This window comes from Calonectris borealis, chromosome 1 (genome assembly GCF_964195595.1).
Source record: "Calonectris borealis chromosome 1, bCalBor7.hap1.2, whole genome shotgun sequence".
Lineage (NCBI taxonomy): Eukaryota > Metazoa > Chordata > Aves > Procellariiformes > Procellariidae > Calonectris > Calonectris borealis.
Genome location: NC_134312.1, coordinates 215,356,754 through 215,369,379, shown reverse-complemented (window position 1 = coordinate 215,369,379; position 12,626 = coordinate 215,356,754).

Here is a 12,626-nt window from a genome sequence, read left to right as displayed (position 1 = left end):
TCAGGTCTCAAAGACCAGCAGATGTGTCTTTCCTTTAACACAAGTGTCAAAAGTATTTAAAATAATCTTAGTAGATAATATAGGACAATAGAGCTGAAAACAATAGAGCTCTATGAAAAGCAATAAAGCTCCATTAAACCTTGTTCAGGCTTCTACAGACAACCATGCATTTGTTACCAGCTGTACATAACTATTTAGTCAAAGCATCTATTTCAGTGACAATTCCCCATCAAAGGGATAAATGGGAGTATTGTTGTGATGGATTCAACAAGTTGGTTCTGTAGATTTCTGTGCATCCTGAGGTTAGAAGTGGGTGTTGTTTTGAACGTAGCTCATGCCTTCCCAAAGCTGACACGATTGAACTGGATTCCCAAGTCCCTTCCCCCATCTCGTCTGTTCATGACATTTGCATTAACTCACAGCCTAGAAATGAGGGACTATTTGTCTTGATACACAGATTAAAATGAATCAATCAATCAATCAATATTATATTTTTACATATATATATAAAATATATATTATATATCATATATAATATATATAAATATATAATCACTATAAATAATATATAAATAATATATAAAAATATATATAGAATATATATAAAATATATATTATATATATTATTATTATATATTCTTTTTGGCTCAAACCAAAATGCACACTTTCTTGTTAAGTAATATATATTTCCTTTGAAAAAAGCATTCAGACCAATAAAAACATTTAATTTAACTGAAAATTATACTGTTCATGTTAATGTTGTTTCTCCATTTCAAACACTATCACGGTTTTGAAAATGTTAATTTCTGAAACAGAATTCCTATTGCAAAAGAAAGAACTGAAAGACTTGTAGTGAACATCAATCTTTGGGACTTCTAAAGGTTTTCCTCTTCCTATTTTTGACTATGGTTATTCCTTCAGATAGTGAATCTTGTGAGTATAGTCTCAGTCCCTTGCAAATTATCCTCCCCACTCCCAAATCTCCCTCTAACCTCAAAAATCCACCCTCTGTACCACCTGCTTATCTGCAATTATCTGCAGGGGAACAAAGACGAAAACTTCCACGACTGTTAGAGTGCAGATTATTTGACATCAGGCGGATGCACGATACACTGCATCATGCTTCGGGGTTTTTTATAAATAGCAATTAAATTTTACTCCCCAGCCCAACTGCGAAATTTGGTCTAGTTGTAATTAAATGCAACCTTTTGTTGTTAAAACAGGTCAGGTTTCTAAACTACATGAGCTTCATGGACTGGTATTTCTGTCCAATGACCAGGTTCAGACAGGCAGGAACCACTGCTTCTCTTTGGCCTAAGGGACTGCTTTAGTTTCATACAAATAGGGCTTGTGAAAGTACAGGATAAAATAACCTTTTTGCCAGAAAAGGCTGGAGAAAGTCAATTCCCCTGTGTAAATAAAGGCTAAAGACCAGGTTATTTAGTTCTTTTGAGGAACAATTTGCATCTGTTTCAGGTGCATCTGCTAGCAGAGATAATTTTAAATACAAGAACTTTGCAACTTTGACAGTGATATTAGTTATAAAATGCTGGAACACAAACACAACAATAGATTGGAAAATCTGAAAGGAAATTGCAATGAACGAGAATGGAAGAAAAATATTTCTTTATTGCAGATGTGTATTTTCTTTGGCTAAATATCCTGTTGAAATTGTCTTAGCTCAGTAGCCAGTGCCCATTTGTTTGTATTAAAAGGGAGGCAATAAAGAATTTAAATACTAAAGATAACATAACTTCTACTTTCGTGTAGAAATAATGAAGATTTTTCTTACACAGAATAGTTGTCTGGGGAGGCAGCGAGGGTACAGGGCAATGCTACAGCTGCCTGATGGAGACGGCATCGCCTTGCAGATTTACTGCACCGCATCATAAGCAGAGAGAGGAGAAATGCAAAGGGCTTTTTAGGTGAGCAGGTGAGACATGACATTGACCAGACACTTTAAAGATAGTTTACAAAAAGAGAGAGGATTGGTATGACCTTCTCCTGACTCTCACGTTATTTATTCTATAACGACAGGTTAGTGATTCTCTATGGCAACGACCCCAGATTGGTTCAGGAGTATCCGTGGCTCCCGAGAGACTCACTTGAAACAACCCCTCTTTCTATCCAAACATTCACTGCATCTCAGAGTGGTGTAAGAAGTAAGGCTATGAGGTAGGCTATAGAATAAATATGATAGAAACTTTATTGCTGATATCTTCATTCCCAGGCAGACCTGACTTCTTGGGATACAGGAGAAACAGCAATGGGAAGGCGAAGGAGACCAAGAGCTGACAGGCAAAGGAAGGGGAGGCAGGGAGCAGAAGCGGTGGAGTGGCAAATGGAGATATTTATAGTGGCTTTATGGCCTCCTGCTTCAGGGAGCAATTTTCTCTGTGGGTCTGGAAAGTGTCTCTGATGAGTCCCAGAGTCATCCAGGGCTTGGAGCTGGGTCTGTCTGCACCTCCTCCTTAAAAAGAGGGCCCCAAAAAACACCAGAAGGGCTTGACAAACCTAGAGCTAAGTTTTATAAGGATATAAAGTAGATCCTCAAACTTTGAAAAACAGAGAAACCACAACACATGTTTAGTAAAAAACAAATCCCCTCCTGTCCAGTCTCTCTCATAAAAGAGGTCCCTTTCTTCCCACCTTCCCTCTACAAGCTCTGGGTCAAAGCCTTCTCATTCTTTCCATCACTCTGACCTCTGGTTGTGTGTTTGCCCCGCTGGCTCCCAGTGCTTGCAGCAGCCCATCTCTCTCCCCGTTTGCCCCATCCTGCTCTATCATTCTCCTGGAAGAAACAACCTCGCCCTGGTCTGGGTGCAGCATCCTCCCGTCCTGCTCCTCAGCCATGTTCAGTGAAAGGACGTAACAGAAAAACACTGACCCCAACGTTCTCTGCATCTGCTGCCTGGGATTCCTGGCAGGGTGCTGGGCAGGGGATGTCTCCCTATATAGTCACATGGAAGACATGACACAGGAAATGCCAACCCCTATAGAGCGGGGGATGGAGTTCAGCTGGGATACGCTGCACAGCTAACGTATCACCAGACACCTATACCCAGGTAACTAAATCCCGCCCTTCTGTCTATGATTAAATAATACAAGTACAGCATTTTCTTTCCCTGCATTTGCTCTATCTGCTTGATTACAGTTGGATAAAAAGAGTTTCAGCCTGTGGATTTTATTTTCTTTGTCCTTTGCATATGTTTTTCTGCAGTGTTAACGCATTTGAAGAAACTGCTGTTGCAGAACTTTCCCAGAGGTGTGACCATGTCTATGTATTTTAAATTAAGAGTTTGCAAGCCAGGAAGGACCCTCCAGTTGTATGCTCTGCCTCCATACTTAGGATAGGCCAATGATTTGCAGAGAAGAAACTGTATACATAAAAACCAATGCTTTACTTTAAAAGTATCCATTAAAAATGAGAGTGCTATGGAAATATTAAGTGCAACTAATTTACAAGAGCATATGTACATAAAATCAAATAAGGATTTAAAATCTTTCTTATCATGTAGTGGAACAAAAGAAAAAGTTTGAAATTTTCACTTTCTGGCATAAGGTATTTGGCAGTGCTGACTCTCTAGCACCAAGAATTCTCTTACCACAGGAGCAAAGCCTATCAGCACTGAATCATGAGAGACAATTTGGTTGTTTGTCCAAATTTGGATACAAATTAAGGTCATCATAAAAGATTTTCATCCCTTCCTATCCATGGAAAAAAACATCCATGAGCATATTCAAACCACTCACTGCTTTGAATGTGCCAGAAGAAATTGCTAAATTCATTGTTAGTAGGCTGGACTTCCTATCTGTCACAGGCCACAAAATGTCACCTAATGTACTTCTAAATTGATCTTATGGTCAGTCATCAAGTGATCAATATGTTGTTTAGGCCAAACAATCAATCCAAATATAACCCAAATATATTGCATATGGGGAGGGAAGGACAATTTTATCTTCCTGATCCCTAGCTGGGTACCAAAGCATGTCCAAAGCATCCTCTTGCAATACTTCAAGTACTATAAAATTTACAAGGACAGAATTTCCTGGTTTAACCCCCGCTCTTAAAGGAAGGTAATCACTGAGGATGCTCTGAAAACCTACATTTCTCTGCAGTAGCATGTAAATATGTATATGAAAAACCTCAGATGCCTCTCTCAGAAACTTTGTACATGAACAGTCAGCCATAAAACAAGGACAAAAATGCGAATGAACTTTATATCACAGGTAAAGTATGACTGCAAGTTGCTCTTATGATGGTACAAAATCCTCATCAGATTTTTTTTTTTTTAATTGCAAGCCTCTCCTCCAAAGAAAAGACACAAGCAACAACACCCAGTTTCATGCCACGTCGATGAACTGTGTAAAAACAATTAGAAAGACATCAGATCATTTCATATTCATGGGGTGTGCTCCAAGCTGTGAAACAGCTCGGAGGTGGATAGAGGGACTGTAGCTGCCCAGGGTTCAGGGCTTGTGTATAACTATTGAGATTATCACGTCTTAGAGCTTCTTCTTCCCACCCTCTGTAATATGTGCTTCTCATTATTCAGTTTATAAATTGTCTTGTTGATAAGGATGCTGTTACAGTGCTGGATTGGAAAGAGGGGAAAGGGTTCAATTGCCTAAATACTGAAGTGGTGCTTTAGACATGCCAGGGTATCCAAAACATCCTCATGGAGCTGGTAGTTATGACTGGACATCTTCTGGAACAACAACTCGAGACCAAATGGGATATCCCAAGGAATTTTCAATAATACTAGGCAACTAAGTTTAAGCAACTGACTCCCATCCTGTGGGACATGGGTGAGAAAGGTGCAAAATGCTTTATCAGACGTGCCTCAAATGCTGCACCAACTTTGGCTAGGTGCAAATCTCTCTTTAGCACAAGCCGTAACTTAACATACTTTTTGGAAGACATTTGATACTGCAAAGAGATAAGATTTTTTTTTTCTTCTATTTGAAATAATCATGTCTGGAAAATGTTGGATGAAATATATTATTTGTGGAAGGAGACAGTCTCCTCCAGGTGGTGAGTCAGTACCTTTAAGATTTAATTTGTCCTCCAAAGGGAGTCAAGGGTGACAATATTACCAAATGAAATGCTGCAGGCAATGCCAACAGTGAAATTGTGTGAATTCAAGACTTAATGTTACACCAAAGTTCACTAAAAAAAATAGGATTGGATTTAGCAGGCTAAAGCATGCATTTCTTCTTCTCAGAGTGGAGACACTCTGAGAGAAAAAGGGTAATATCTGTGCAGGGCTGGAGCACGCCATTTGCTGTTGCTTTGGTGCATTTCAGACAAGGTTGCCATCTTTCTTTTCTTTCAGTTGAAGGAATTAATTTTGGCCACTCTCTCCTCCCTCCATCCTTTAAATGTGCCCAGGAATACGTCAGTAATTCCCATGTCTCCCAAGCAGCTATTTTTTCTGAAACACAATAGAGAATAAAGTAGGGGGACAGGAGTGCTTCACTGATATTAAAAAGCGAATCTATGAAAAATGATTAAATGGCTAATTAGAACTTTTCTGAAATTGGTGGTAACTACACAGTTTGCCTGGTAAATGTAAAGACACGCACACCGCCTGAGCACAGTGTCCCCACTTAGGCACTACAACAAGCCATTAATTGATACATTGTTGGTAGTTGTATTAAAGATTTTGTTGTTGTTGTTAAAGAGTCTTTATAAAATTATGCTCTGTGAATATATAAATCCAAGTAAAATTAAATATTTCGGACAGAAATCTCATCTTCGATTTGCAACTTGATTAAATATATTTTGGTAAAGGAACAATGTAATCAGAAGAGCATCTTTTTACTCTTCTCTCTACTTGCCTTTGACTATCAACCTAAGGTACTGACAGGGCAGGAAGTTCAGTTTTATTTTTCTTTCCTCTTCTAATTCTTTTTCCCAGTGGTAAATCTAAAAAAGATATGAGCTTAAAAGAAACTACTAAATGTCTGGTAATACTTAAGTATCACATAGTGCATACAAAAGCTTCTCAGAACTGGCAGTGACTTCCTCACTTATATCTGGCACTGTTACCGAGTTTTTGGTTTATTCTTTTTTTTTTTTTTTTTTTTTTTTTAATGTTACTTAGCACCTAAAGAAGACCAAAGAACTTCTTACATAGTTTTGGATCAACTTTATAGCAGGGATCAAGCCTATATATGAGACCAAGAGGCAATGTGTTCAGATTTCCCAAACAGTTCTTTTTTGAATGAAAACTCCATTCAGTCTGGCCACTCCATGAAAACATCATTGTATATCAATTTATCAGTTTTGCTTTGAAATACACAGAACGGCCAAAGTATCAATGTTACAGCAGAATTACTGCATAGGTACTGTGTAGTCGACCTATATATGCACAGCAAATCTTGATGTGTCAGACATAGGATTTTCCCAGTTTTCCCAGATGCAAAATATGATCCTTTGTGAGAGTGATCTACAGATATAGTGTACAGATTTAACACGAACTGTTTCTTAGAGACTTATCTTCTGTAGCAAGGTGCAGCCTCAAGCTACTGCATGATCTTTTGATTTATGGGCAGAAGAGAACAGTGGCATGTGAAAGGTAACAAGTAATGTTGTCAGCATTGTGGTGGTTGTTTTGATACAGGGCCGTTAAGAACTGCATAATAATGGTAAATGATTTCATTTTAGCCAGTACTTAGTAACAGCTCACTTGTGCTAAGCAAATAGATGACCCTGCAGCATGAGACTTTTTTTTGGTCTGTCCTAAAGTCCATCCTGATCAGAAACTGGAAACAATTCCTTGTTCATATTTTTGTTCCCACTGCAGAAATGCTAAATGACCATCTGTAACTTTTCCACAGTATAAACTCACTTAATTACTTCTGAATAAGAAATCACTATCCTCGGAACTTAATGAGATGTTTTACAGACCATGATTGCAGTGTGTTCATTTCTATAAGGAAGACAGAAAGCACTGTAAAAAAAATACAAAATTCGACTTCAAACATACTGAACAGTTCAGTTTGGGTGATTGAAGATGAAAGGCTGGGACTGCTGTCCTCCGTCTGTATCCATCTGGGTTGTGTCTGCATCTTAGTTGGTTACCAAAGCTCCCTTTTTTGTCACTGGAGAGAGATATTTCTATGCTGTGATTCATCTGACCTTCCTTGGAGGTCTGTGATGAGATGAACTGAACTCTTGGAGTGCCCATATGATGTGAAATGAACCTAATGTGACCGGTGCAGGTGCAGACACCCCCACTCCGAGTGTCTGTGTCAGTCATGTGAATTCCTCCCTTTGCAATAACTTAATTTGCTGCTGGCCCTGTTCCTAAATCCAGAGTGGTCTCTAGTGTCCCAGCTGATCTGAGACTACCATCACAGCTAGACTTGTCTGGTGACAAAGAGGACCAAATCTTCTCTTATTTCCTCTTCCTGAGCATTTAGCGGCACATTTGCTCTCTCCGTTTTTCCCCTTTGTTTTCTATTCTTTATCAATGATCTGGATGAGGGGATCGAGTGCTCCCTCAGTAAGTTTGCAGACGACACCAAGTTGGGCGGGAGTGTTGATCTGCTCGAGGGTACGAAGGCTCTGCAGAGGGACCTGGACAGGCTGGATCGATGGGCCGAGGCCAACTGTATGAGGTTGAACAAGGCCAAGTGCTGGGTCCTGCACTTCGACCACAACAACCCCAGGCAACGCTACAGCTTGGGGAAGAGTGGCTGGAAAGCTGCCCGGAGGAAAAGGACCTGGGGATGCTGATTGACAGCCGGCTGAACATGAGCCGGCAGTGTGCTCAGGTGGCCAAGAAGGCCAATGGCATCCTGGCCTGTATTAGGAATAGTGTGGCCAGCAGGAGTAAGGAGGTGATCGTGCCCCTGTACTCGGCACTGGTGAGGCCGCACCTCAAATACTGTGTTCAGTTTTGGGCCCCTCACTACAAGAAGGACATGGAGGTGCTGGAGCGTGTCCAGAGAAGGGCAATGAAGCTGGTGAAGGGCCTGGAGCACAAGCCTTATGAGGAGCGGCTGAGGGAACTGGGGTTGTTTAGCCTGGAGAAGAGGAGGCTGAGGGGAGACCTCATGGCGCTCTACAACTACCTGAAAGGAGGTTGTAGTGAGGTGGGGGTTGGTCTCTTCTGCCAAGTAACTAGCGATAGGACAAGAGGAAATGGCCTGAAGTTGCGCCAAGGGAGGTTTAGACTGGACATTAGGAGAAATTTCTTTCCTGAAAGAGTGGTCAAGCCTTGGAACAGGCTGCCCAGGGAAGTGGTTGAGTCCCCATCCCTGGAATTATTTAAAAGACGTGTAGATGAGGCCCTTAGGGACATGGTTTAGTGGACATGGTGTGTTGGATTGACGGTTGGACACAATGATCTTAGAGGTCTTTTCCAACCTGTATGATTCTATGATTCTATGATTCTATGATTCCCTGGTGTCTCCAGAGGCAGGGGCTGTCCCTCCTATGGTTGTCACCCAACAACAAAATTTAAGCTGAATATTTCAAAAACACATTTAGTAAACGAATCCCTAGATTTTGTGAAATTTCACTTTCCTAAGGTTAAAGCCCTGGACTCAGAGTCAGAAAATGTGGATTCATATCGCTCAGGCTTCCTTTTGCCCAGCAGGTAGCTTAACACAGTGGAAGGAGATGTGCCCATTTTACTCCGTTCTGTAATAAGCACATGAGAAACAAAATTAAAAAGTAGAAGCCTGGAAGCAATGCTGCTTGAATACTGTAATTTGTCTAGGTACAGATCTTAGAAGCGGTGCTCAAATCCCCTCTAAATGGTCAGAGTCATTGACACAAGTTGTCCCAAGACTGCTAGTGATGGTAGAATGACAGTAAAAAGAGAGAGTTTTGTCTTTTAATTAATTTTACTCTGATTTATAAACTCCGTGGCTTAAAAATGCCCATCTTTTATTTTAATGGAAAGTTCTCTTGTTATATAAATCTGTGGCAAGCAAAAATCAGAACAGAAAAAAAAAAAAAAGACACTTTCTTTTAAGGTGTTACACAAAATATAAGTTCCTAAACTTCCTCAAATTGGAAATTTTTTGTTGAAAACTGGAAACTTTCTGTGTCTAGATTTTTCATCCCAAAATAACTTTTTGGGATTTTGGTCTTTACATACAGACTGGAATTTTCAATGGAAACACCTCTGACTACATCTATTCCTAAGATTTTTGGGCATGGCTTGTCACGGTACTAAAGAGAACTGTCACTTCTGGAAGGCTCATGGCTCATCTCTACAACTAAAATCAGGAAAACTTATCCAAATAACATAACTATATAGATGTAAAGTGATTTAAAGTAAGCTAAATTATATCCACATTGATTTCCTAATAATATGTATTTACATTGCTTTGTTAAGCCATTAAAATTTAATTTGGAATTATTTTCCTGTGATCTCCTGTGCAAACAAATTCTTACAGAAAGAGGTGATTGCTCCTCTTTGGGTTGGCATCTATCTAATCTATCTGTCTAGATATTTAGCATGCACTCACTCGTGACAGATTAAAAACTTTAAAAAAATACATGGACAAAAACAGTGAAGATATGAGTTTTATCTGCCTGTGGTCTGCATAAAAATAATATTCCAGTGCTGCCACAGTACAATAAGTCCTTGCTAAGTCCTACGGAGAGGTGGCATGGTCATGGGTCACCTCTGCCCATGTTCCAAGCGGCAAAGCACATAAAGATCATTCAGAGGAACTGGCCCAGGGTCTGTCCTACACTAAGTTTGCTCAGACTTTTTGCTATTCTTAGTAAGGTCAAAACGGATTCTAGCCTTGAAACAGTTCACTTTCTCATAGACAGTGGGTGGAGACAGTTTATTCCTGTCTGCACCTAGCAGCAGATGCACTCTATTAATTTGAATTTGGAGTTATATCCACCTGGCCATGCAGGTTTTGGTCTGTCTGTAAATAAGCAGTGCGTGTTTGCCTCTGCACTCGGTGTGCTGCGAAACACACACAAGTGGGGGATTTAGGCAAGGGAGAACTGCAGCTAAATGGCAAGTGGCCAACAGGTCACAGGCAAAGTAGAGTTGCTCAGAGACTTGAAAGGAGGACAAGGAAACTGAACAGCCATAGGCATGGTGCAAGAGAAGGCAGAGGGCCAGTGAAGTGGGAAAGGCAAGAGCTGAAGTGAGAGATGATGAAAATCTGTACAACCATGTTGGAATTTTAAAGGGGAGAAAGACAAGTCTGAAAAATGCTTTGGGCTTGCACATTTGATACGAAGGTCAATGCTAAAAGAAGTCAAATGAAAGGCATTTTTTTCCAACGAAACCCTTCCTTCCTTCCTTCCTTCCTTCCTTCCTTCCTTCCTTCCTTCCTTCCTTCCTTCCTTCCTCACTTCGTTCTTTCTTTCCTCCCTCCCTTCTTTCCTCCTTTCCTTTCCTCTGTTCTACAGGAAAATTTCACATGTAATACCCAACCTCTATTAAAATTACAGAACTGAATATAAGCAGTGGAAATCACTGATGTATTGCTGATGTACCTTTTTTCCTATGACCACTCCTTTGCCCAATAATAATTAAATATTGGAGGTGACACTGGAAACAGCGTTGCTTGCTGTTGCACTTGGGAAAGTATAATAATATCTCACATTTCCTTTTGCTTCCCAGGAGAGAAATCTGCCCACAGAAGACAGCACCATTGCCCTGTTCCCCTGGACAGCCGTGCCTTACAAGCTGTGAGAGCAACTCAGCATTTCATGGAGGGTGGTGCAAGCAATATTTTAATTACTCATCTTCTGTTCTCTGAACGGAGGATGATTGCATTGGCAAATTGCCTTCTGTGCTACCATTTGTTCTTCTTGCTGAAGGGAGAGGCAGTCTTGGGGCTTCTGAGGGCAAGCAGCAAGAATGAGTTTCTTTCTTCTGTGTCATAGTTTCTCAGGCAAAATGTGCAATACACTTTTTTTTGTCATAACAGGTTATACATTTTCCTCACTGCCGAGAAGAATGAAATCATCATTGATTGCTTTTCTAAGATTGCCTCTGCAAAGTTGTATGTAAGTATTGATCTGGAGCAGAACAAGGTATAGGATCATCAGAAACATGACTTGATTTTGGAGGTCTTTCTGTCTAGGGTACCAGCAACTGGAGTGAGCGCAAGTGCATATGGCAGTGTGTCATCACCAGCAAATATCAAACTGGACTAGCTGGTGAGTAGGGTGAAGTGGCCAGGAAAACCAGTGCGGGGTGTGTGAGACAGGGAGTGAAACAGCTGCGGGACTTTGTCGTGGTTTAACCCGGCAGGCAGCCAAACACCATGCAGCTGCTTGCTCACTGCCCCCCACCCCCCCGCCCCCCAGTGGGACGGGGAGAGAATCAGAAGGGTAGGAGTGAGAAAAACTCACAGGTTGAGATAAAGACAGATTAATAGAACAGCAAAGGAAGGGAAGATACTACTACTACTACTACTAGTAGTAATGATAATAGAATATACAAAGTGAGTGCTGCACAATGCAATTGCTCACCACCCACGCTGACCAATAACCACGTAGTGATCGCTACTTCCTGGAACACACCTACCGTTCATATACTGAGCATGACATCACATGGTATGGAATATCCCGTTGGCCAGCTGGGCCAGCTGTCCTAGCTATGCTCCCTCCCAGCCCCTCGTGGGCTAGGCAGACCATGGAAGCTGAATGTCCTTGACTAGCAGGGTACTTAGCAACAACTGAAAACATCAGTGTGTGATCAGCTTCTCATGCTAATCCAAAACACAGCACTAGGAAGTAATTTAACTCTATCCCAGCCAAAACCAGGACAGACTTGGCTACTGAAGGGACTGGGGGTCCAAGCCAACTGCTGGAGAGACTGTAGGGGTTGGGTCTTGACTGAGATAGCAGCTTGTATGTGTGTGTGTGTCTCTAAAGGGGGCAAGTGGAGACTGGTGATCCAGAGATGGCTACCAGGCAGAGGCCATTTACTGGACGGATCCACGTTGCACATATCTATGCGTATAGATTTCTTCTGACTAATGGCCCTTCCCCTAGCTAGAGAACAGGATGAGGCCGTTGGTGCTATTTGTGTTCATGTGAATGCTGAGTCTGCCTGACTGTGTTGTTTCGTATGGCCAGGCATGTGCTCATTGGGAATACGTGCCCAGACTCACTCCTGGCTGGACCTGGGGACATGGAACTGCAGCTGCCTCACCTCTGATGGGTTATCGATCTCAGCACCCCAACTGGGTGAAACAGGCCATCCAGAGTGCACTTTTCAGGTACTTCTCCCTTGTGATGGACAGGCAGTTCTCAAAGGCAAAATAAGTCTACTCTATTTTCTATGACTTTGACTGAAGCAGTGGTGATGTTTCCTAAGATGCCTCTCTCTCCTTACAGCCGTGCTTTTGCAGGCAGCAGAGCAGAGAGGGAATGCTAAACATTTTCCAAGCTGTCAGAAACTGGCTTGGGTACTTCACTCGATTCTCTTTGGCCTGCTATCCTTTTCCAGCACATCTGAAGATTTTTTTACCCTTCATTTCTTACCATCATTGGCTTTGATGATTCCCAATTCCCTTTGTTCTGTTCTCTCCACATATCCTCCAAAGGACCTTCCTCATTCCTGATCAGCTTAGATCTACTGCCTAGTGTCCAGTCGCCAGGATCCCCCTTCCAGATACGTAAA